Source organism: Papio anubis, chromosome 1, assembly GCF_008728515.1.
Source record: "Papio anubis isolate 15944 chromosome 1, Panubis1.0, whole genome shotgun sequence".
Taxonomy (NCBI): Eukaryota; Metazoa; Chordata; class Mammalia; order Primates; family Cercopithecidae; genus Papio; species Papio anubis.
The window spans coordinates 212,169,497-212,196,883 of NC_044976.1; the positions used below are offsets into that span (position 1 = coordinate 212,169,497).

The window sequence follows — 27,387 nt, forward strand, 5'->3', positions numbered from 1 at the left end:
TCAATCCAATCAAGTTGACACTGAATATTAACCATCACAGGAGGACTAAAACTTAGAAAAATGTTTAAGGTATGAAAATAAAAACAGCCTCCAGTGGAGAAAACCATAGACAAAATGGTGTTATTGGAGGTTCCAGTTAGCAAGAAGTTCAGAAGAATGTTCCAGTCACACACTATAAATGGCGAATCAGGTCCAGACTCCAAATACAAGACTTTTTCTACTTTATCACATTTGCTATATGGTAAATGTGTATTTTCTTTTTGGTCTTTAGATTTGTTTTGAGACTTTTGTGATTATTTCTGGAGATAAGTGGAAAATCACGGAGAGGGGCCCTGAAATCTCTCTAAGGTATATATGAGATTTAGATCTTAATTGCTTTCTGATAATATACACATTTATGCTCTCTTTTTAGCATTATAAATAGAAATAACCTAAAATATGAATAAATTATTTTTGATTAACCTGATTTTAATTTTAAAAAGAGTGTAGACATTCAAACATTTGCACCTTTCTTTTTTGTCTCTTTCCTCCTGTGACCACATGTTAAACCTCTGCTTAGACATTGACACGAGAAGCCTTCCTGATACCATCAGCTGCTCCTTGTCATTTTACTTGCACTGGATCCTTATTTTTCTTGAGCCCATATCTCACTCTCTTTGAGAACATCCCAGGTGAATTCTCCCAATTTTATATGATGTTAAGGATTTAAGAGGCCAAATTTTTGGAAATATATGTTCACGCACACACACATACACAATCCAAATGTTGCCACTTTCTAGCTGTGTGACATTGACCTTATTTCTTAACTGCTTAACTGTACTGTAAAATGAAAATAAAAGTAGCCATACCACACGGCAGTCATGGGAACTAAATAGGAAAACACATACATAGGGGTTAACAGAGCCTGAGGCATAGTGAGAACTGAATGAATGTTAATTCTGATGCATATTACATATGCACTGTGCATGTACATTTACATATACATGCACACCTAAGGAAAAGAATAGGCTTCCCCTGAATTTCCCGTGTATAAATGAATGCTCTTCCTATGAACTTCTCTGTCTTCCTTTAAAACACTATTGACAAGCTCCCAATCTGTAGATCTTAAGCATCTAATCATGACTGGTTTCCCACCCTCAGAACAATCTATCAGCTCCTTGATTTCCCATTTTCTCTCAAATTTCATTCAAAAGCTCTTTTTCATTATTTTCCACTAGTCCTTAGAATTTTGCCCTTTGATTTTTAACCATTTGAATTCAGAAATAAAATGGTGGTAGAAGTCATGTGATCCAAAAGATCAGTGTTTATTTAGCAAACATTATTTAAAACTATTCTTTTAAATGAGCAATTTTATGCCTCATCCAATATTTAAAGTTAATTTATCTGTTGATATTTCCCCTGACAGTCCTTTGTGAAAACAGTCATCTAATTAAGCGTATACCTCTGACTCATGCACCTTGCATTGCAGGTCAGAAAGGAAATGAATAAATTCTGGGTGGAAACGAAACTTAAGCTGGAAGATCCCCTCAAAGGTAACATGACCACATGAGAGATCTCCTTGTATGAATTTGCCAACCTAAAATTAAACTTCAAATTTACTGTTCTAACATTTGCTTCTGTGAAAACAACATAATCTTACCTGGATTCTATCAATAATGCCCAGATACATACCAATTCCTTAAATTACAGGCATCCATAATAACTGACATCTGAAAAGCAAAGTGAAGAGATCTATTCAGAACATGACACTTAGCTCAATTTTAAATTGGTCAAAATGAGGTAACTTACAGTTCAGTTGTTTCGGAAGGGACTTGGAGTTCTTCTCATTCTTACTTCTCCTTAGGGTTATTGTCAAAACTAAGTCGATTGCTTGCCATAGTCAATAACAGTCTGCAGCCACCTCACACCCTATTGAATGAGAGGCTATTGGATGGCTATGATCGAAAAGATAAGAGGTTAACAAATGTTGATGAGGTTGTGGAGGAAAGGGAAGACTTGTACACTCTTGGTGGGAATGTAGACTGGTATAGCCATTATGAAAGACATTATGGAGATTCCTACAGAAATTAAAAACAGAACTACTATATGACCCAGTAATCCCTTTTCTGGATATGCACCCAAGGGAGAGGAAATCACCACCTCCTAAAGATATCTGAACTCTCAGGTTTACGCAGCATTATTCACAATAGCCAAGATATGTAAACAACCTAAGTGCCTTTTAATGAACGAAAGGATAAAGGAAAGGTGGTATATTGGAATATATACAATGGAATATATGGAATATACACATGGAATATTGCTCAGCCTTTAAAAAGGGGGATGCTGACATTTGCCACCACATTTTGGGCACAGAGGACATCATGCTAAGTGATAGAAGCTAGACACAGATAGGAAAAGTTGCATGATCTCACAAATATTTAGAATCTTTTCTTAAAAGGTTAAATATATAGAAATAGAGAATGAAACCGTGGTTACAATGGGGGGGAATAGGAAGGTGGAGGTCAAAGCATATAAGGTAGCACATATGTAGGATGAACAAGTCTAGAGAACTGACATACAACATGAGGACTAAAGTTAATACAATTTTATTGTATTAGGGATTTTTTTTTTTTTTGAGATGGAGTCTCACTCTGTCCCCCAAGCTGGAGTGCAGTGGCGCCATCTCAGCTCACTGCAACCTCCGCCCCCCAGGTTCAAGCGATTCTCCTGACTCAGCCTCCCGAGCAGCTGGGATTACAGGTGCCTGCTACCCCACCTGGCTACTTTTTTGTATTTTCAGTAGAGATGGGGTTTCACCATCTTGACCAGGCTGGTCTTCAACTGCTGACCCTGTGATCCACCCACCTCAGCCTCCCAAAGTGCTGGGATTACAGGCGTGAGCCACCACGCCCGAGTATATTAGGGATTTTTATGAAGTAAGTAGATCTTAGCTGCTCTTGCCACAAAAAAGTAACTATGTGAGACAAAAATATGTTAATCTTCTTCACTATAGCAATCATTTTACATCTACATGTATCCTGTACCATCATGTTGCACAACCCAAATATGCACAATAAAATCTACTTCTGAAGTCTTCAATGAAGTATTCCTATAAACTGAGCTATATGGTAAGAATTACACTGAACTAGGGACCCAAGTTTCTGATTCAGATAAAATGAGGGCAGGAAGAGTGAAGGGGAAAGGCTAAAATGTTTGACCTCCCAGACACTTTTTTCCTCTACATTCACATCAGGTTATAGGAAATTTGACTATTCAAATTCAAAATCAAAATAAAAATGAACTTGATTATTTCTGTTTTAACGTCTTTCTATTTGTGATGCTTAAAAAAATAGCATAGGAGTATGTTTTATCTGAAATCAATTAATATCTGGATTTACTTCCATCAGTACTATTAACTTTATGACTACGAAAATGTTACTTAAATCCAGTTTTATTGTCTGTAAAACTAGTAGGGAGAATTGGATATCATTAAAAGTTCTAAAAAAACACCTTCTTCTTTATGAAACAATCGCTATAATAAGACCTGTCCTGACAACTTAACTACCTTCTAAGGATCAAATGATGTAAGATATATGAAATTACAAACTATAAATCGTGAGTCAAATTTAAACTTCTCTTGCTATTGTTCTAACTGAGCCAGATAAAGATTGAGTTAATTGTCTAAGATAATACCACTAACAAGTCATACTTCTTCAAAAGCTGATTGCAACTCATCACAAAAACTAAAAAAAAAAAAAAACTTTTTAATGAATAAACACATGCACTGGGGTTGGAACCTAAACTGTTTGTCCCAGGGCCTGGGCACTTAATCACTATCACTATTTCATGCTGTGCTACATTTGCCTACGAAGATAAATTAAAGTCAGTGGCGGAGAAGCCATGGAGTAATTCCATAATACTAGTACCAATTTAATTTAGAATAATGGGAGCAGAGAGCACCAGAATAAGCAAGCCACAAGGCACTGTTCTACTAGGGGAATACTTCAGAATGAGAATCATTTTTGTGAATTGAATACTTTTGAGATGTTAGACAATTCCAAAAAGTTCTCATGCTTCAGATATTGTGATAATAGTCCTTCTTTTCTCTGGAAAAGAGAAAAAAAATATACAGATTAGATCACAGTTATTTCCTCAAATACGCCAACCCATCCCTGAGGGGGTAGTATATTTACAGGAAGGAAAACTATGCAAGGGTCTGTGCCCCAGACAAGGGAAGCCAAGATAACAGCATGGCTCAATAAAGTCCACTTAAAGCAAGTTCCATTTCATCTGACTCCCAAAGCGCACACCAAACTTGCTGAAAAGGCCAATATGATCCTTGTTATCCTTCCACACTGCTTACACATACAGTCTGCACCTGTGCCAGTGGCATAAGATACTGAAAGCTGACCTCTCCCTCAGGAGTCAGCCAATTGTCTTTAGCCCAATCCAAACTAAACCTTCTCTGGCCCTAGGCCTTCTTCTGAGAATAAAAATGTCTAGCAACTTAACTTTCTCTTAAGCTATTAAATAGACTTTACTAAAGCACTTATTTTTAAAATAAAAGGCCTTTTTTATACGGCTAAAGTAAAACATTGTGAAAATTTGGAAAATAGTAAAAGTTATTAAGGAACAGTAGAATCTCATTTCCTAGAATCAACCACTATAGTATATATCTTTCGTATGTTTGTATGTGCATAATTCCAACTTTATACTATATATATAATATCTATACAATTTGTTTCATATGTTTAGGAATCAAAATTGTGACTACATTATTTAATGCAATTTTTTAAATTTAGTAGTACATGGGGAGTACATTTCTATATGATGAAACTTTGTAAACATTATTTTTTAGGAACTTCTTCAGGCTGTAATAGAGTAGTAATAAAATTAATCTTTGGCAGACAGTAATTATAGAGGCTGGATAAAATATCAGAAATACACCTATAAAAAGGCATTGGAGAACAACCAAAGCAACCAGGCCTTGAGGGGCCAGTATCCCAGAGAGAAGGGAAATGCATTGCTGTAAGATCAATATTTCCCCTATATTTCCCCTTAAGGTATTTATTAATCCATAAGCACTTCACAGCATACAGGCCAAGCAGGGAGATGAAAATCTTCAGGGGTTAAGAAAAAAGAAAGGGGCCGGGCGCAGTGGCCTAAAGGAAGCCAGACCAAGGTGCTTTATAGCAGCACTACTGAAACTGAACAATAAAGGAAAATTTAGAATCAGCCAGAAAAAAAACAACATATTTGTACAAACAACAACAATAATATTGAGACTGGATTCTTTAAAAAATCGAATCAAGAAGAAATCTTGATTTTAAATTTAAAAGAATAAAGCATGTTTAAATAGGAAGAGAGAAAGTCAAATTACGGTACTGACAGAAAGACTGCTTTCTTCAAATTTACTGTTTAGAGAAAATATTCTTAATAAATTTAGGTTCAATTAAAACATTTTCTGACAAACAAAAACTAAATAAAAATGGGTTGTGATCCTGTATTTTAGCCTTCGACAAAATTCAACATCACTTTATGTTAAAAACTCTCAATAAACTAGTAATAAAGTATGGAAGGAATATATCTCAAAATAGTAAGAGCCGTATATGACAAACCCAGAGCCAGTATCATACTGAATGGGCAAAAGCTGGAAGCGTTTCTCTTGAAAACCAGCACAAGACAAGGATATCCTCTCTCATCACTCCTATTCAGCAAAGTATTAGGAGTGCTGGCCAGGGCAATCAGGCAAGAGAAAGAAATAAAGCATGTTTAAATAGGAAGAGAGAAAGTCAAATTGTCTCTGTTTCCAGATGACATGATCCTATGTCTAGAAAACCCCAGCCCAAAAGCTCCTTAAGCTGATAAGCAACTTCAGCAAAGTCTCAGGACACAAAATCAATGTGCAAAAATCACAAACATTCTTATACACCTACAATAGGCAAGCAGAGAGCCAAATCATGAAGAACTCCCATTCACAATTGCTACAAAGAGAATAAAATACCTAGGAATACAGCTAACAAGGGATGTGAAGGACCTCTTCAAGGAAGACTACTAACCACTGCTCAAGAAATTAAGAGAACATGAACAAATGGAAAAGCTTTCCATGCTTGTAGATAGGAAAATGGCCATATTGCCCAAAGTAATTTATAGATTCAATGCTATTCCCATCAAACTACCATTGACATTCTTCATAGAATTAGAAAAATCTACTTTAAAATGCATATAGAACCGAAAAATGGCCTGTATAGCCAAGACAATCCTAAGCAAAAAGGGCAAAGCTGGAGGCATCACACTACCCAACTTCAAACTATACTACAAGGCTACAGCAACCAAAACAGCATGGTACTGGTACCAAAGCAGACACAATGGAACAGAATAGAGATCTCTCACATCTATAACCATCTGATCTTCAACAAACCTTACAAAAACAGCAATGGGCAAAGGATTCCCTATCGAATAAATGGTGCTGGGAGAACTGGCTAGTCCCAGAAACTGGATCTCTTCCTTATACCTTATATAAAAATTAACTCAAGATGGAATAAAGACTTAAATGTAACACCCAAAACTATAAAAACCCTAGAAGAAAATCTAGGCAATACTATTCAGGACATAAGCACGGGCCAAGATTTCATAACAAACACATCAAAAGCAATTGCAACAAAAGCAAAATTTGACAAATGGGACCTAATTAAACTAAAGAGCTTCTGCACAACAAAAGAAACTATCACCAGAGTGAACAGACAACCTACAGAATGGGAGAAAATTTTACAATCTATCCATCTGACATAGGTCTAATATCAAGAATCTACAAGGAACTTAAATGTACAAGAAAAAAAAACCTCATTCAAAAGTGGGCAAAGGACATGAACAGACACTTCTCAAAAGAAGACATTCATGTGGCCAACGAACATATGAAAAAAAAGCTCAACATTACTGATTATTAGAGAAATGCAAATCAAAACCACAATAAGATACCATCTCATGCCGCTCAGAATGGTGATTATTAAAAGTCAAGAAACAACAAATGCTGGAGAGGTTGTGAATAAATAGGAACGCTTTTACACTGTTGATGGGAATGTAAATTAGTTCAACCATTGTGGAAGACAGTGTGGCAATTCCTCAAGGATCTAGAACCAGAAATACTATTTGACCCAGCAATCCCATTACTGGGTATATACCCAAAGGAATATAAATCATGCTACTATAAAGACACATGCACACCTATGTTTATTGCAGCATTATTCACAAAAACAAAGACATGGAATCAACCCAAATGTCATCAATGATAAACTGAATAAAGAAAACATAGTACATATACATCATGGAATATTAATCAGCTATAAAAAGAAACAAGATCATGTCCTTTGCAGGGCGGGAGGATCGTTTGAGGCAGCCCAAATTTCATCAACAATAAAATAGATAAATACTTTGTGATATACTTGTATAACGGGGTAAATATAGCAATGAAAATAAGCTGTTGTTACATGCTACCGCATGTAAAGAGTTCATGAACACAGTTTATTTGAGCAAAAGAACACACACCATAGAGTATATACTGGACAATTCCATCTATATATATAGTTCCCAAATATGCTAAAACTAGCCTATGATGATGATAGATGACAAAATAATGATTACCTTTGGAGGGGTAATGATCAGAGGGGCTCACCAAAGAAATTCCTGAGATGCTGACAATTGTTCTATTTCTTGATCTGGGTGGTGGTTACGGAGTGTGATCACTTGGTAAAAATTCATAGAACAGCACACTTAGGATTTGAACACTTTTCTGTGTGAATGTTACATTTCCATTTTGAAAGGTTTACTTAAAAACATGATTTTTCAGAATTATGTAGTATTTGACCCTATGGATATTCAGTTTGTTTAATTCATTTTCTCTTGTTCACTAAAGACGTTTGTTATATTTTGCTCTTAAAAATATTTAAATATTTTTAAAACTCTCATGTTTTACTTTTCTAAACTAAATCTTTGACTATTTTCTAGAGATAAGTTCCTAGAAGTAGAAATGCTGGGTCAAAGGATGTAAACATTTTAAAGATACTAAAACATGTTACCGAACTCCTCTCCAGAAAGATCATCTCACTATTACCACACCAAAGGTCAATCTTATTCAAGGCAGATTTGAATGTTTATAGCCCTTATCCCATTTGACCTTTATGATATTTGATACTGTCAGCCACCTCCTCTTTCATAAAATTCTATTCTGCCTCATCTTTCTGCGCATTGCCCTGCTCAGCCCATCCTCCTCCGTCTTTTCCCTGTGCTCAACTACACACTTTTTCCAAAGGTTACTTCCTGGCCCTTTTTGCCTCTCTCCTTTAGAAGAATTTGTCCTTGGTATTTTGTCTTCCCCCTCTGTGTTTATGATTTCCTATTCTCTCTTTCCAGTTTAAACCTCATCTCTTGCTCTGCATTTTCATCAACTGGTTGTCTACTTTCATGCCCTATCATTATTTCAAAGGCAACTAAGTATTGTGAACAGTGGTTAATGAGTTAATAAATATTTGAAAAGGCAGAAAGAATGAGCCCTGATATTCAGAAGCAAGCCCTCTAGCTAACACACCCTTCAACGCCGTAACGCATCTCTCTTTTCTTCTTTTCCCCTGTCCTTTCCACCTTCTTGCTGCCTTACTAAAATCTCTTCCCTTTCTTTGCTCACACTCTCATCGGTTTTAACATTTTTCTTCCGTTTTAGCTTCTCTCCATACTAAATTGTAGAAAACGTCTAAATATTATTCTATTTATTATTTTTGAGATGGAGTCTTGCTCTGTTGCCCAGGCTCGAGTGCAGTTGCGTGATCTCGGCTCACTGCAAGCTCCACCTCCTGGGCTCAAGCGACTCTCCTGCCTCAGCCTCCTGAGTAGCTGGGATTACAAGCACGTGCCACCACGCCCGGCTAATTTTTGTATTTTTGGTACAGATGGGGTTTTACCATGTTTGGCAGGCTGGTCTCAAACTCCTGACCTCAGGTGATCTGCCCACCTTGGCCTCCCAAAGTGCTGGGATTACAGGTGTGAGCCACAGCACCTGGCCAATGTTTTTCCATTCAGTTTTTCAATAAAGTTTTATAATCTGACTTTTCCCATTAGAACCACTAAAATTCAAAATAGGTGAGCTAAATATCTTGTTTTCTAAGAGAAACGAATTAATTTGCTGCTTTGAATATGATCTTTTTGGAAAAAATATTCATTGATTATTTCATGTCGCTTAAAGTGTCACACTACTGCTATTGATTGCTGTGTGTTTACTACATTGTGGGCTTGCAGTACATTAACTTTCTTGTTCTTTAGAGTATTGCTTTGAGGTAGGTTTATAATTTCTCAGAGGAAAAACTGAGGCACGGGCTGGGCATCTTGCCTTCGCCCCGTGCCTGGTAAGCTGCAGAAGAGCTGGGATTCAAACCCAGTCTGTGGGACTCCTACGCCAGAGCTCTTGACCTCTCAGTTGGGAGCTCAGTACATACTGTTAACTCAAGCAGTGATCATGTCTCTACTTACCACCTCTCTGGAGGAAAGAAACAGACAGTACACCACTCAGAAACAGAGCTTTGTAATGTCTCTCTCCTGGCCCCTTCCTCCCTATGACCTCCTTTGATCATCATAAGAGGGATCAATGAAGTTAATGGTCCTACTGGGTACTTTGGGCATGGACAGGGTCCTCAGCATAGAGTCCCCGCTGTGTGCCTCTGAGAGATCTGCTCAGAGTAGAAGACGGAGTATAGCTCATGGGTTAGAAACCTTTAAAGCAGACAGATATCCAATACAGTGCTCTGCATATGGCCTTCCCCTCTCAGCCCTCATTATCTTCACCTCTAAAACCACTGAGAGAAGAGGAAAAGAGAAACATGCCCAACTCCTTTCTATTCACGAACTGCCTAAGTGTAGATTAGGAAGTGATTGATGGAAATCGTGTTTTTAACATGTGAGCCAGGGCCCTCTGATTTGCCATTGGCGATGTGACCACTGCAGGCTCTTGTCTTATTTATGCCCAGCTGGGATTTTAGGGCTGCGTTAGCCTAACACTTAGGAGCACTGCAAGACTTTTATTGAAACTCTTCCTCTCTTTGTGTGTTTTGTAATAAAGAAAACATGATCAATTTTGTTGGCCTACATTCTACTGGATAGTAGAGCACTCACACTAATTTACTTTCACCTGACCTGTCCCTTAAAATACAGAATCTCGATTAATATAATACAGACTCTGTCATCTTACTTTACACACAGGCACACACACGCGCGCACACACACACCCCTCCAAGACATCTCCATTCTTACAGTAGCACTCAAGGAATGTTTGTTGTCAAGTTACAGAGTAGCAGGGTGCTTAGAGAAAGGCAAGTTCATTTGTGGCTGAGAACCAGAGTATTAAGGACTGCCGGTCTTAACAACCCATCTGAGGGAAGGGTGGCAAAGCATTGCCGCTTCTGCGGAGGATGGTATCGTGCGCTTCTCAGGCACAGCATTTGACATTTACAAAGCTCTTACTGAGTCTTCAAGATCCGGATCAATCATTATTCTGTGTGAAGTCTTTCATGATCCACAAGAGGAGTGAATCACATTCTTTCCTTTCCTGGTATCTACTTTAGAATTCAAGTGAAGAACTTATCTTAATACGAACAGCATTCCTGAAGGCGTAGGTGTCCGCTGGCTCCCAAGCCACAAAGACTGTGGTGGGACTCCTTGATGTGAAATCAGGAGGAGAATTTGAGACTCTGAAGCAGAAGTATAGTAGAGGAAGACTTTGGGGATCCATGTGGATGAAACTGGAGAAGTGAGAAGTGGTTAAGTCAATCTTCCCTTGTTCACCAGAGGACCAGCTAACATCCACATCATGGCTCTATTATTGCATTTAAACTATGGTAATTATTTGCTTATATTTCTGTCTTTCCTACTAACAAATGATGGCCCTAAAGGAAGGGATTTTGCTTTGTTCACACTTTTACCCTCTCACCCTACAGAGAGCTGAAATAGGGCCAGAATTAACACATTGGTAGAAAATGACATTTGCACTGGTGTAAACACTCATCTGTGAGACAATGAGGCAAGTCAAGTTCATTACTGTTACTTCTCCCACAAAAAAGCAAAGTAGCCATCTCAAGCTATCCACTAACATGACACCACCCTTTCCAATCAGGGCTTCTCTTTTAACCCACACTGAGAATTGGCAACAATGTACAAAGTTCCCTGCTGAGTTCTGTAACTGGACATCCCTGCCAGGTCCTTGGGAAATTTATTGTGTGACTGGCAAACTGTTAGCACTGCGAAGGCTCTCAAGAATATCACCCTGGAGAAAAATGATGACTGTGTATGAAGTCCAGCTTACATTTTCTCAAACGGCTTGCAGACCGAAACGCTTTGGAGTTAGTGGAACATTTCTTTAAAATGCTCTATCAGACCAAATCAAAGCTGAAAACATAGCACCATCCATTTATCTAGACCGTGGAGTTTAGCTAGAGCTAGTCCTCTCAGGCCGGCTCGGGCCTGTCTCATTCTTCTGCTATTGATGAGAAAACCTTCTTGTAGGAAAGGCAGAGGGACACGGGGCTGGAATATTAGAACATAATTCTCTTAAGAATGCTCTTTCATAACCAAAGACTGTAATTGCTTTTCTCTGAGGCCCCTGTTCCTGCAGAAAAGCTTTATTTCTTGCTTGCTTTTAAAATTTCCAGCTAAAAGGAGTTTCTGGACTCAAGGGGGAAGCTACAAAGAAATGCATAGAGAAAGCTGAGAACCTGGGCAGTCTTACTGCTGTAAGACCAGAGGGCATGAATTTGAGAGCCTCACACAGCCAGGGGTAGAGTCCTCAGTCTATGGGCTCGTCCATTCATCAGGTATAGGGTAGTGGAAGCCACACGGGTCCTGTCTCCCCAAAGACAAGACAGGACGCTGTTCAGTCCTGAACAGATTTACACTTCTCTTGGAGCAAAAATGGCATTTAATAGGGAGAGGGAGGAGCAGTCAAAAATATGAGAGGGGAAAAGATGTCAGAACCCAGGAAGAACCTATGCAAGCACTCAAAGTTGGTGAAACCACAGCAGCCCTTTATCCCTACAATGTTCTTTTAGACACCTCCCCGCCCGTCCCCCATTCACCCTCACCAATCCCGGTGTAATCTCAGGAGAGCCAGACCCCGGCCACCTTCCTTTCAGAGCAAACTTAAGCCAAATCCATTCCTCCCCAGGGGTCAGTTGCTTTTGAAACCTTCAATCTTACTGAGAATTACAACTGACCTCTTCACAGAGGGATTTAAAGTGCCACGGAGAAGGTGAAGGAGGTACTGAGGAGCCGCCTTCCCCAGCCCAGGTAGGCAATGGCTCATTCTGCTAGAGCTAATGCAAGGTTGTCTTCACAGGACAAATTCATCCTTACTCACACATATCCTGACATGCCCTTTAGGACAAGCCCTTTCACTGTATTTTAGAAAACCGCATTATCAGGTTCCAACTGTTTAAAACAATATATACAAGTCAAATACTCTTTGAATCCTCTGTGAGTATACTGTCATGAGTTATTCACCAAACTCTATGAGAAAAACATTTCATTGATTGATTGCTGTGATAAGCATTTACATAGGGCATTGACTATGTGCCAGGTAACGGGCTAGATGATGGAAATGAATACTTGCCATCACCTGGTAAATGCTCGGATTTTAGTGTTACTTCACTTCTGTGTAGACTAAAATAAATTTAATATGGATTCAGTACTTTGAATTACCTGGTTCATTCTTAAACTGTCATCTTGCTTTATGTATTCATTCAAGCATTTAATAAGTTTCTGCCATGTGTCAGACACATAGAAACTAATTGAATAGCCCAGACAACCTAACTCCAGAATTCATCAAAAGTTTGCTTTGCTTAAGTATGACTCGACCACTTCCTGGCTATCATTTAAATCTCCTAACCTTCAGTTTCCCCACCTTTCAATCAGGTATAATAATAGCATCTATTTTATAAGGCCATGTTAAGTACTTCATGAGAAAATCCAAGTAGAATGCTTAGCACATAATAAGCACTCAGAAAACATGAGCTATTTAGCTGGAGATAAGGAATAATGCCTGAAGTCATTTGGAAGAACAACCCCGGCAGTCAGTTTATAATATCAGCTCTACATAGTTGTTTTTCAGGAAAAGGTGACGCCATTAGAGGTCCAGGTATCTGGAGAAACAGAAGCTGAGCTACACTGGATGTTGTGCACTCTTTCTCATCAGGTCTAATGGATCTCCAGGGAAACTAAGCAATAGCAACGATGCCACTGCACCTGAAAAAGATCATTGCCAACTCTGCTACCACAGCCACCATCACTACCACTATCACCAACACCACTATTACTGCTTTTACTATCTGCAACCAATACCATCATTCCTACTACCACCAGAACCATCAATAGCAATGCAGCCACTATCACCATCACCACTACTACCACTGACATCACCACTGCTATGACCACCTCCACTTCTACTATCTGTAAGCACTAGCATTATCACCGCTGCCACCACCACGTACACCACCACAACATTACAATAATTACAATTACAACATTACAGTGATTACTGCCATGCATCTCAGCCTTTCTCAAACAATGGCCCATCTCCATCTGACTCAGGATTTTCTGGGGCCCTTATTAAAATGATAGCATCCTGTGCCTCACCCCAAACTTATTGAATCCAAAATCTGTGGATGTTTTCTAGAAGTCTGCATTTAAGCAAGTTTTCAGGTGATTTGTAGAGAGCTAAAACAGGAAATCATGGATTTGAGGGCATGTGTTTCTAGTGAAACCAAGTGCCTCATCCGCAAACTGTGATACTTTAAGTTTCCACTGAAGCCTCTACTGGGCATTTACTTGACTAGAACGTCAAAGAGCATGTGCATCAATACAGAAAACTAGAGTAAGACTAAAAGTATGAATAGAGTCAAAATTGTGTTGGGACCAGGTGCTTATGCATTCTAAGAAGCTGAGGTTGAACTTCCTCTCTCCGGTCCTGAGATCCCTCACTCATAAAATGAGGACATGCCCCAAGCCACATGTCTGCCAGTGGCAGAGATGGGGCTAGAAACCACGTCTGCTGATTCTCGGTCCAGTTTAGTTAGTTTTCCAAGAAGCTGGCCCAGGAGAAGGAGGCAAGGAAAACATTAGCAAAAGCAGATGGATTTGGGGCCAGCTGTGAGTCAATCCCATAGGCAAGGTTGAGTGTATGACATGAAGGGAAATCATGATGCACAGCGAGGGACCAGTCCTCAACAGAAAAGTCTGAGAGAGGATAAAGTGCTGCTTGGACACTGTGATTTCTCTCTTCCAGTGTTGCTTTTCCTTTTCATTTGCCCACCTCTCTCACGTCCTCTATCCAGTGCCTACCGGCTAGTTGCACCAGGGTCTACCCTCGCGTCTATATCTACTGGTGTATTTTCCTATGTGATCTCCCCTACGCTACCTCTCAAACTTCCTCTGTTGCTATGACTCCCTGGACCTCTCTGCTCCAGCCACACTGGACTCCGTGACATATTCCTGGGTCACATCAAGAGCCCCTCCTCCTCTCAGCCTTGGCACTCCCTGGCCCTTCTGCTTAGATGCTTGACTCTCTCCCTTACTTCTTTTCAGTCTGTCCAAATGCTACTTTCTTAAAGAGCTCTTTCCTGAAAACCCAATGTAGAAGTAGTCATGCCCCAGCCTCATCTCTCTTCCTATTCCTTTACCCAGCTGTATTTTTCACTATCTGACACACCATCTAAATATATATTTGGCTGGGTGTGGTGGCTCATGCCTATAATCCCAGCACTTTGGGAGGCTGAGGTGGGAGGATCGCTTTAGCCCAGGAGTTTGAGACCAGCCTGGGCAACAGAGACAGACCCTATCTCTAGAAAAAGATTAAAAAATTAACCAGGTATGGTGATCCATGCCTGTAGTTCTAGTTAATTGGGAGTCCGAGGTGGGAGGATTGCTTGAGCCCAGGAGTTGGAGGCTGCAGTAAGTTACAATTACTCCACCCACTGCACTCCAGCCTGGGCAACGGAGCAAGACCCTGACTCCAAAAATAAATAAATATTAAGTATGTGTTCATCGGTTCTTCTCTCTCTTTTCATCAAATTTGTAAATTTTGAGAGCAGGAATTTAATGTCTGCTTCACTCAAACAGTGCCTGCCCCATAGTAGGCACTCAATAAGTATTCTCTAAATAAGTGAATTGCCCATTCCGTGGGAAGTCTAAGCTCTGCCAACACACATAATGGTTAACGCCTTACCCTTTTCCAGGCAATACATTTGCATTAGATGAGGACTTTCAGGAGAAAATATTCTAGTTCAAAGAAATGATCCCAGTGGCGGACAGGTGGCATTCTTGTCCGTCCACCGAAGTCAACATTTTGACTCACTTATAGTGTGGCTTAGCCACCCTATAATTACCCTACCACCACTACGAATCACTGCAAACTCAGCACCTTGTCCAAAGCCTGGCACATGGCAGTTGTTCAATAAGAGCTTGTTGAACTGGAGTGTGTGGGAAGCTCTGTTTTGCCCACACGCAACGCCTGCTCTGTGTAATAATTCAGTCGTCAAGTCCATGAGGCTTTCTAATTGATTGCTTCTACCCTTGTCGCTTACAAAACTGTAACTTCACAGCCAGCCTAACAGTCAGGTGCAAATTCGGTCTTCCTTCTCTTTTGCTGAAGACTTTGTGGTCTGTTACTGTGGTTTTATTACAGGTGACTTGCAGACAACAACTAGGTCTCACAAAAAGCGTAGACTTTTTCAGAGAGCAAGTAATTGCCTAAGTTAATAGGCAATTAAGAAGTTTGAGATCAAATTGTATGTTTTGCACCAGGTTTCCCTAGTAAGCTATTTCCCTAAGAGGAAGAGAAAACAGTTGTGCTAAGCAATTGTACCTTAACCCGTCTTATAGCTCAAGGATTCAGTTTTTAATCAGCGCTAAATTTATCAGATCTCGCCTGGATTTGCAATAGAACAGCTGCCAAGCAAACTGTGAAGGAACAGAATGCACCAACGTTCAGATGAAATCAGCAAGGAAATCCTTCCTCATCAAAACCAGCAGTCACGGTGAAAACGAGCACACCCTGGGTGATTGCTGCTGACAAATGGAATGCCTGACGTCCACAGCTTCTGCAAAACACCCTGAGTGCGTGTCTGGGGGTGAATTTTCTCCCACAGCAAAGAATTTCTATTCTCTAGACAAAGATGCCAGATATGGGGAATACATTTTTTTAATGCATCTTAAGTCTTATTTAACGGTTAATGTAACTATTGCCTGTCAGTTTGACCCACTGAAAGGCTTTTCAAGACTGTGTTCACCTTACCATTTACCTAGTAGTATTGAATAAGGTTTAAGGGTATCTTCCTTTATTTGACCCAAGGTTGTTTTACTTTTCGAAGTTAGCTAAAATGACATACTACTCACCTTCTTAATGAGGCCTCTGATGCCTCTATTTATATTTTTAAACCTACCCAATCTTCTCTATTATCCTTTTCTACCTTATTGTCCTTCAGAGCACTTATCACTATCTAACGTACTGTTTCTTTTCTTTTGAGATGGAGTCTCACTCTGTTGCCCAGGCTGGAGTGCAATAGTACAATCTCGGCTCACTGCAAACACCACCTCCAGAATTCAAGTGATTCTCCCAGCCCAGCCACCCAAGTAGCTGGGATTACAGGTGCGCACCACCACACCCAGCTAATTTTTGTATTTTTAGTAAAGACGGGGTTCCACCATGTTAGCCAGGCTGGTCTCGAACTCCCAACCTCAGGTGATCCACCCGCCTCGGCCTCCCAAAGTGCTGGGATTATAGGCATGAGCCACTGCACCCGGCTTAACATACTATTTCTTACTGACTTGTTTGATTTATGGTCTATATCCTACCCATTCACTTTCCCAAACTAAACTGTCAGCTCCACAAAGGGAGAAATTTTTGCTTGTTTTGTCTACACAGAGCATGCTCAACCTATAGACAGTACCCAGTAAATATTTGTTGAATGAAGGGATAAATGATGGTTAAGAATGTTGGCTTCAGAGTCAAATTAATTAGAGTTAAAATCAGGCTCTACTACCTATGGAAGATGTTTAAACTTTTTCAGCCTTTGTGTGCTCTTCTGCAGAAGGGGAATGATAATGCTGATATTAATACTGAAACTAATAATAACAATGATAAATCTTATAATAATATGAGTGTCAAAATGATGATACATATGAAAAGTTAATAACATTCTGTTATGCAGAGAATTCCCTTGGTAGAGGTGGCTGCTACTAATTTTTTTTTTGATCCACAGAATATCCCCAAATCTCTCAGGACCCGTGAGAATGTTCCTGGAGGTCGTGGGGGTTGGGGATCCAGGCTGCACTCAGAAACCCCTTCGACCAGAATAGCATCTCTGCTTTGCTAAAATTTTAATTTCATCATTTATTTATTGACAAAAAGTGTTCTATACTTTTAAAAAGTTTGAGATCCATTGTGATCAGCAATTAGAAGAGAAAAAGTCCTTTAAGCAAATATTTAACTTCCACTTATCTAGGACTGGTCTGCTGTGCTTTACATTATGTTTCTGCATCTGATTCACAGGTATTGTTGTCTATTACAGCCTGGAGGACAGGAAAGGACTTGAAAAGTTGACTGCATGAAGAAAGAGGAGAAGCAAGGGAATTGAGTTATGTTACTTGCCAACTAACTACAACACTTGGAACATAGCAGATACCCAGGAAATATTAGTTCCTAGCTTTTCCTTTGTGGATGCAGAAGACAGACAAACCCACATCCAAAAGAGCAGCAAACATTCCAAGTCCCAATGCTGACGATGTGAGGATTGCCTGTCATTTGGATCATGTATATCATAGCTCCCATGCAGAGTAAGAGCTTAAAAAGGATGATGATATCGGCCAGGCGCAGTGGCTCATGCCTGTCATCCCAGCACTCTGGGAGGCCGAGGCGGGCAGATCACCTGAGGTCAGGAGTTCGAGACCAGCCTAGCCAACATGCTGAAACCCTGCCTCTACTAAAAATACAAAAATTAGTCGGGCGTGGTGGTGGGCGCCTGTAATCCCAGCTGCTTGGGAGGCTGAGGCAGGAGAATCACTTGAACCTAGGAGGCGGAGGTTGCAGAGAGCCGAAATTGCGCCGTTGCACCCTAGCCTGGGCGACAGAGCAAGACTTCGTCTCAAGAAAAAGAAAAAAAAAAAAGATAGTGATATCTTGAAAAGATTTCAGGAACTTCAGCTTGGTCTTTATTTCATTTCTTCTGCATTCACTACCAGAGAAGTGGCTGCTTGTTTACAGCCTTATCACCAGAGCCAGCTCAGCCATTGTCCCAGGAAGAGCCCACATGTTAGCATTCTTGACCAGCGTCAGGCAGTTCATTCACCTAAAAGACAACACCTGGGATTCCCTCCTAAATAAGTGCTGCATCAAAAGAACAAATACTGAGTATAAACATGCTTGCCGTAAAAAGCCCCTCTCTTGGAATCACCAGCCATGGCCATCTGTGTGTAAATTTTATAACGATATGAGCAGCAAAGGAACGATGCATACGAAAAGTTCACAACGTTCTGTTGTGCAGAGGATTCTCTTGGTAGAGGTGGGAATGTGTGGCTGTGCTCTGCTACCCTGGAAAGGATGTCTGTCTGCCAGCTTCTGGGGCTGAATTCTCCCCCTGCTTGCCTGCCATACTTTGAGATTCTAGTGAAAGACCTCCCTTGGCCAACGAAAGATGGGGAGGGAGGGATTGGCACAGGGCTAGCACACTAAGACAGGAAGCAGGACTCAGACTGACCTGGGGAAACGTGACCCTGGGCTTTAGGAAATGGGTCCTGTAACTGACAAATAACGGGATTCAGAAAATAACTGAAGACTTTTTCCTACCTGGGGGCCTAACTCAGAATTGGCTTGACAAGAGAGAGGCACTGAGAAGGAGTCTACAAATGAGGGTACCGAAGAGAAGAAAGGGATAGGAGAGAGGGTCATATGGAGAGAAGCCACCAGGTACCTCTAGGACAAGGTATGGTCAGAAGTGACAAGGCAGAACCTGAGTCCTGACACTCAAATCATGGCTTTGTCTTCGTTGAGGCAAACGTGAATCTCTGAGCCCCCAATCTAGCTTGATTCTAACTTTGACTTCACCCTCAGCACTCACTTTGAACACTGCTCAGCCCATCTGTTTCCACTGACCCTCCTCGATCAACACCAACATGATCTTCACCGTTAGTCCTGAAGCCTCTGGAAATAGTGCTTACCTGGGCTGGGCTCACTGGCAAAGCTCCCGGTCCCGTGACCCCTGCTGGCAGGCTGCCGGCCTTCCCCTGGCCTTCATCCTGCCTCCCTCACCCTGCCCACCTCAGCATGAATTCACTCAGGTCAGTGGTGTACACATTGTGTTAGTGCTTCCACCATTATTGTACTAGAGATACAAGCCGTGAATATGCCTCTGTCCCCATGTTCCAGAAATTTTAGCCTAATGCAGTGCTTTTGAAAGTCTTTTAGAATCCCAATTCACAATAATAAATAATTTTACATTATGACTCACGCACACACACAAATATATGTATATGTATTTATGTGTGTAAAATAAAACAATTATGATTTCACAAAACAATAAAAGAGCCATAAAATGAATTCTGGTATCTTCCATTCTACTTTACTCATTTTTTTAAATGCTAATCACAACCTCTAAGTTGATTTTATGATTTGCAGTCTAATAATACCTGGGCTAGTGGAGGCGACAGAAAGGAAAACAGGTTACTACAATGTAATTTGGAGGAGTTATTAAAAGGTCACAGCCAGTGAACCACCAGAGCACAAAGGAAAAACCACTGGACTGGCGAAGGTAGATGATAGTAATGGGCTTACAGTCGTCTCACTGCAGAACCTGTGCTCTGAACCACTGTGCTCCACAACCTCCTAGGGCCCCAGGAAAGTGACAGCGGGTGTGGCTGCTACACTGCTATGGGAGGACAGGGGCTGGAGCATTAAAGAGAAGGATGGAAATAGTAAGAAGTGTTCCAGGCTGCGGGGCCAGCATGTGGATAACCAAAGGCCAGAAAGTGGATCCTTTTTGGGAAGCAGACAGGTGATGATATGGTTTCACTGTGTCCCCAGTCAAATTTCATCTCGAATTGTAGCTCCCATAATTCCCACATGTTGTGGGAGGGACCTAGTGGGAGATAACTGAATCACGGAGTCAGTTTCCTCAATATTGTTCTCATGGTCGTGAATAAGTCTCAGGAGATCTGATGGTTTTATGAGGGGTTTTCCTTCTCACTTGGCTCTCATTCTCTCATCTGCCACCATGTAAGATGTGCCTTTTGCCTTCTGCCATGACTGTGAGGCCTCCTTGGCCACATGGAACTGTAAGTCCATTAAACCTCTTTTTCTTTATAAATTACCCAGTCTCAGGCCAGGCATGGTGGCTCACGCCTGTAATCCCAGTACTTTGGGAGGCCAAGGTGGGTGGATCACCTGAGGACAGGAGTTCGAGACCAGCCTGGCCAACATGGTGAAACCCCGTCTCTACTAAAAATACAAAAATTAGTTGGGCGTGGTGATGCACGCCTGTGATCCCAGCTACTTGGGAGGGATTACAGGGAGGCTGAGGCAGGACTATCGCTTGAACCCAGGAGGCGGAGCTTGCAGTGAGCCCAGATTATACCACTGAACTTCAGCCTGGGTGACAGAGCGAGACTCCATCTCAAAAAAAACAAAAAAGAAAGAAAACAAAAAGAAAAGATGAGATGCAACAAAGATTTATCAAATTTTTCTTCTCCAGTCTTCAGTCTTCTACTCTACTTTTAGGCTTCTGCAATTGAATGGGTTTCAGACTAGATGTCCTCTTACAGTCCACCTGAGAAAACAGAGGGTAGACGGAAACTGCAAGTTCGCCTGGTTGGATAAGGGCAAGGAGGCCTCAACTAGCAGCACTTTCAGTTATCTATACATGTCCCTTTTCCTTTGTGCTGTTTTATACGGTAGTCGCTAGATCTTTGTGGCCATTTAGATTTAAACTTCGGTTAACATAAATGAAATTTTTTAACACTTCAATTCTTCAGTCATACTAGCCACATCTCAAGAGCTCAGTAGCCACATTTGGCTGGTGGTTACCGCACGGGACGTTTCAGTCCTCCCAGAACGTTCTACCAGACAGCACTGCTTTGGATGGCCTCACACAGTCAGATGTTAAACCACACATCCCATCGCTCTACTCGTATATTTGGAGACAAATCGGCAAGTACGGAGCATCCTTAGAGAGCAGCCTGGCCTCTGCTTTACTCCAAATGGTTTCCAGGGATTTCGGGAAATCTTTTGTTTGAATCCAGGGCAGAGAGAGGCCTCTACCAAGGCTTGCTCATTTTATGTCTTTTTCTCTCTCTTTTCTTGTCTCTCTGTGTGACACATGCACACACATGCACACACAAATGCACACACTCAGACACATACACTCACAAACACACACAAGACTCTTTTCTTTTTACTTGAAAATTTACTCCAGAAAATATACATACACACACACACACACGCACACACACTCGGACACATACACTCACAAACACAAGACTCTTTTCTTTTTACTTGAAAATTTACTCTGGAAAATATACATACACACACACACACACACACACACTCAGTTATAACCCCAGTGATATCTGTGACACCTGGTAGAATTTGAACCTCTCTTTTCTTCCCCAACGATTAGTACAAATACAATCACAAAAATTCAGGGCAACTTTGATCAAACTGGACCTTCAGAGAGTCACTAATAGGAACACTTATCATCAGGCAGATACATTACACAGGGGAATTATCACACCAGGAGCCGAATGGACAGAATGCTCCCTCTCATGACGCTTTACGTGGCTCTAGTTAGAAGCATTGCCCTAAAGTTTGCTCAGAGAACAGCCTGACTTTAGCCAGCAGGGAAGGCCCATGAGCATCTGAAAGGCCTTCCTAAAACAGGCTGCATCCCGTAAACCCGTGGGACCCCAGCACAGGCCCTGCCCCTGCCCTCTGCCCCGGCCTTGGCTCCTCATCCACTCCTGGAGATGCTGACCTAGGGGCGGGGGTTCTTCACTGGACTCCACTTATTGCCCTCATTTTACAACAAGGAAGTTAGAGCAGAGGAATCAGTTGTTAAAAGTTGCATGTTAGGTAATGGCAAAGCAGGCCCAGAACCTGAGTCCCCAGATACCTCACATGGGGCTTTTCCCAGTGGATATCACAGTATTCCATTATTTGGTAAGATTCTGCAAAACTATTAATTTTAAAGGAAATATTTCTTTGATTCAGGGTCAAAAGAGAATGAGTAAAGCACCACCGGAAGTATACACATGTGGTCACAACTAAACCATGACTGTGTCATTGCACTGGAAAACATTTTTTAAAACTGGGCTTATAAAAGGCGATTTACCATGTTTTACAGACGCTCTGGTAAACGTTTGTGTACATGGAGATTAAGGCCATTCTTTCCTTGGTGACCATGTAGTGGAATTGAGAGAGGGTTTTCTATTCAGATAGATCTGCATTCAGGTCCAAGCTTGTTCATTTTTTAGCTAGGGGCCTTTGGGCAAAACAAATTCTGGCAAAATGTGGGGGTCGTGTAAAAGTACCTACGGGCAAATTTATATTAAATAATGTATGTGCAGAAAGTGAGCAGATTAGATTAGTTCTGTCTCCCACTTTGACAAACACCTATTCATCATTGGTCTCTCCGGTGAGTGATCGAATATGAAAGCGTGTCTATTCTGCCTATAAAAGCTACACAAGAGCATTGCTAAGCTGCCAGGAGCAGTGCTATGATAAGCAATCCATAAAAATGTCCATGATATCTCCCTCTCTCTTGTTCTCTCTCTCTCATTCCTTCCCCATGACCATTGTGCATTTGTCAGATTTGTCACCTTGCAGAGAGCACAATTTGTCCTACATTAGCCTTGCGGTGCTTATAATAATTAGAAGCATCCAATGTGTCAAATAGGTTGCAAGAGGATAAAATGTTCACAACCTGAATGTTGTAACTGCAGTTCCAAACTACTTTTACAACAGAATCTCCCGAGCATCTTTCACCTAAGTCATGAAATGAAATTGTATTCTGCTACTGAGGACTGTTTGGTTTCCAGGCAGCAGAGCTTTGAGCTTTTGTCTTCATCCAGAGAGGACACCACGCTGATGAACACGCAATGGTAAGTGAGCTTTGCCTCTCTCCAAAGCGTTTCATGTGCGCAAAGCCCTTTTCAGGCATGTCTACAACTTCTTTTCTCGCAGAAAATATCAGGGCCACCTAACAAGGTTATACAAATTGCCAGCCGATGGCCCCTGGTGCTTTGTGATCTTCTGCAAAACAAAGACCCCACCTTTGCCACTTGATAACAACACCGCGTTGCTGTGGCTCCTAAAGTGAATAAAATAAGAACTGATCCTAAAAGGCAAGACACTAAGATGAACAACCATTTTGGGTTTGTTTTTTTTTTTTTTCCAATAAGCATTTAAAGTGGCAGTTGTCACACTATTTATTTTCACTGTGGATTGAGTTTTCTAGTTTCTCATTAAAGTCTTACTCTGCTCAAGTATTTCCATTTATTGTGCAGGCTTTTATTTCCACAGCTGATAGAGCTTTCTGTCATTTCTGAGACATGAAAAGGATTTTTGCTTTTTTCCTTCGCAGTTGCTGTTTGAAGTAAAGGAATAAAGTCACTGCATTATTTAGCATTTGGATGGATACACAGCAAGCCAAAGAACAGCCCGGTGCCTGTGGCTTCAGCCTGCTCCTGCCAAACAAGCGAGGGCAGTCAGAGCTTCCCTTCTTCCTTCTCTGTCCCCCAGCACCAGAACTAACTACAGCAAGGCCTTCACCCATGTCTTCCTGAGACTTCTACATTCTGGACTTCCTTTGAATATGGAAAATTAAATCCACAAAAGCTCAAGCACTTAACTGCATTTTCTCAGAACTTTTGAGCTCACTGCTGATGTCAGCATGAGAGCAGATTAAATAGGCCCCACTCATTCAACTCTTCAGGAAGCCTTGCATGCGTTGAAGGAGTCATGTTTTAATACAACAATCTATAGGCTTTTATGTACCCATCTGTTTATGCTTTGCAAAGACATAAATCTAAAGTGACTTCCATTTCAGTATGGCCTGAGGTTTTCCCTGGACTTCCCAGAATTTAAATCCCTGTGTTGAAGGAACAGAATCAATCACATCAGTTTTAACAGTGCTGACTTTCCCTGTCCAAATGTAGGGCGCTCATGGTTCTGCATAGATAGTGTGGACAGAGAGTCAGAGAAACCAAGCTTCTAAAGGGCAAGGAGAGCTACCTCAAGTGCTTGCCTGGTCCACAAAGAACTCGACGATCCAACAAGGTCATCAAGAACCTCAGTATATGAACTCCGTGACGGCAGGACTGCTGCAGAGCGGAGTCCAGTGGAGGGGGATTGGGGTGCTGGGGCAGCAGAAGCCTCTGTCTGTTATGCCTCTACCTTGAGCAAAAATGAATCTTTCAGGTGCTCCATGAGAAATCAATCACTACACTGATCAGAAACCATTATGGCATGAAATTTTCAATCATTCCTTCCTGTAATTGTTTTTTTAAGCATAAGAACTCTTCTTGCAAACGATTTTATGTGGCTTCTTTTGCAGAGCGTACTCCATGATCTAGCCCTGGCAGAGTCTCCAACAGTCTCTGGTTTGCTATTCCGGAGTCAGTCTTCAGTCCAGGGTCAGTTTTTCTGAAGAAACTACAGGATAGGACCAGAAGGAAGAAATAAATTTCTGAACTGTGTTTTCCATGGGAGAGCCAGAGGAAGACAAGTTAGGATCTAGAAACCTGCAGTCTCCACAGTCCAGAGAAGGAGAGGCGCATGGCCGTATCTGGGCAGGTCAGGGGCATCGGGTGCATGTGACAAGAGGAGGTAGTAAAGGAGGAGGTGTGGCCAGGTGCAGTGGCTCACGCCTATAACTCCAGCACTTTGGGAGGCCAAGGCAGGTGGATCACCTGGGGTCAAAAGTCTAAGACCAGCCTGGCCAACATGGTGAAACCCCATCTCTACTAAAAACACAAAAATAAGCCAGGCATGGTGGCACGCACCTGTAATCCCAGCTGCTTGGGAGGCTGAGGCAGGAGAATCACCTGAACCCAGGAGGCGGAGGTTGCCGTGAGCTGAGATCATGCCACTGCACTCCAGCCTGGGCAACAGAGTGAGACTCTGTCTTAAAAAAACAGAAAAGGAGGAGGGGGAATGGACAAGTTATGTGTTGCTCCCATTTACGGCTGCCAGATTTAGCAGAAGGAGGAGGAGAAGGAGTAGGGAAAAGAAAAAAAAAAGGACATCATGGGACACACCTGTACTAGAAAATTATTCATTGACTGAAATTCAAATTCAACTGGGCATCCTGTATTTTGCCTGACCACCATATCACCAACTCCCCCCTCTCTTGGCCCTCCCACTGGTACAGCTTCACCGTTATTCATTTCATAAATTGTGGTCTATATAAAATTGTTTTAAAACAAAGTTCTCCTGCTTTAAAAAGTAAAAAGGATGGAATAGTTAAAAATTACTACTACACCATAGCCAGTAGATTTTATCACTGCATGAAGGACAAGAGGGTGTGTACATGCTATAACTTCGTGATAAGCAATTTTAAAATTTATTTGATTATCACTGGATGCATTCCAAGGGAAGCTGCATGTGGTCGATGGAATTTTTCACTCCAATTCTTTGACCTTTCTACTATCCATACATTTTGTCCTGTGGTTTTTGCAGTTCCTCCCACTATAGGCAGAATTTGGCTAACCTTTGGGTTTAGCCACATGTCTGCCTTGGCCAATGGGGTATGATATAATGCACTGGCATGATTAGGCTTGTCCTCTTGCACCCTGACATTAACATGAGAACATGCCTTGCAGAGTTGCCTGCTTGACTCAGAAAAATAAGATGCTTGAAACAGAACTAAATTGAACTCAAGGCCTGGAGCCAAATCTAGTTGAGCCTAGACAAGCTGACTCATATGGCTAGAAATAAATGCTTTCATTGTATGGTTCAGACTTTGGGGGTGGTTTGTTATGCAGCATTACTGTGGTAAACACTGACTGATACATACCACCTCATCACTCTCAGGGTATCTATCCAGGCTGCCAGTTCCTTCAAGAGCCCACATTCACACTAGCATGCATGACACAGACTTTTCCATTTAGGAAGGATATTTTTAGCAAAAAGTTTAGTGACAATGAATTCTCAGAATTTCCCAAGATTCATAGAGAAGGCACCAACTAAATGAAAATTACCATCCAGATTGCTAATGAGATTATCGCTAATCTTCTCAATTTAAAAACTAAATGTTCTTTCCAGGATTTTCATAAAGCATTTCAAAGATGGAAATGAGGAACTAGCCACCATGAGAAATTATAAAATTGAGCCACTGTGCAGGCAACTCATTTACTAGAGTCAACATTTAACCAGGCAGGAGCTGGTGATTGTTACTTCCCCTTCAATGTATTCAGGATGTATGTTTCATTAAACTTGATATTTACAGGAAATATCCTGGAAAATCCAGTATGTAACAGATGGGAAACTTGGAGAACAATTTTTTTATTATTATTTTAGTCAGTGGTGTTCTCCAGAGACGCCTGCCACTGCACCTCCTCCTTCTAGCCCCTTCCTTGAAAAATATGTCAAAACCCTAATTTCTATGTTGTTTGCCTCCTACAACACCTTTCAATGCATTAAAGCCAAATATTTGTACTCATATTTCCAAGCACTATTAGAAGGACTGGAATTCTTCAAAATTCACACTGTAAACTACATTTTGTGATTGACCCACATATAGAAACCAAAATAAATTCTTCAATGAGACTTTTGTGCTAGAGATTGCATCAGGAACTACAATCAAGTGGCCATAGCAAATGAGACAACTTGGTTTTTTTTTGTTTTGTTTAGTTTTTTAACAGGAACCATAAAAATTACTCACTGAGAAAGAACATCAAGTTAAATCAAGCTAAACCACAGTGCGGTTCCAAAAATACAATGGTGTTTTCAGGAATTAGTGTACAGGAGCTTAACATCTTGCTAACACATGATAACACTCAGCTTCAGCTACAATGTCAAGCTAGGAATGGTAGGTTGTTGAACTAGGACCCCACTTGTCAAATAGTTCTACTAAAAATATATTTTCAAGCCAAGAGGAAATGACCTTAACAGGTCTAGTGTCAGTTTAGACTAAAATGGCTTACTGCAATTTAGATGTTCTATCTTCTAAATTCACAATTTTTGCACCGTATTTCATAATATATCCATGTTGCTTCACACGATAATAGTATTTTCAATTACCAGTAGGGAAAACAAGCAGGTTTCTTCAAGGCTCATTGTTTAGTAGCAAAAAATTCCGAGATACTGGATCAATCGAACTCAAGTAATGG

The 27,387-nt window shown here is 41.0% G+C and overlaps 1 long non-coding RNA gene across 1 annotated transcript in view; it reads right to left on the reverse strand.

The window, feature by feature from the left end:
• Window positions 1-7,348: 7,348 nt before the first annotated feature.
• LOC108583465 overlaps window positions 7,349-27,387 on the reverse strand; it is a 63,893-nt gene continuing 43,854 nt past the window's right edge. The window contains exon 3 of the long non-coding RNA XR_001898155.3: window positions 7,349-7,721. This is a non-coding gene — a long non-coding RNA (uncharacterized LOC108583465). The remainder of the gene's footprint in view (window positions 7,722-27,387) is intronic.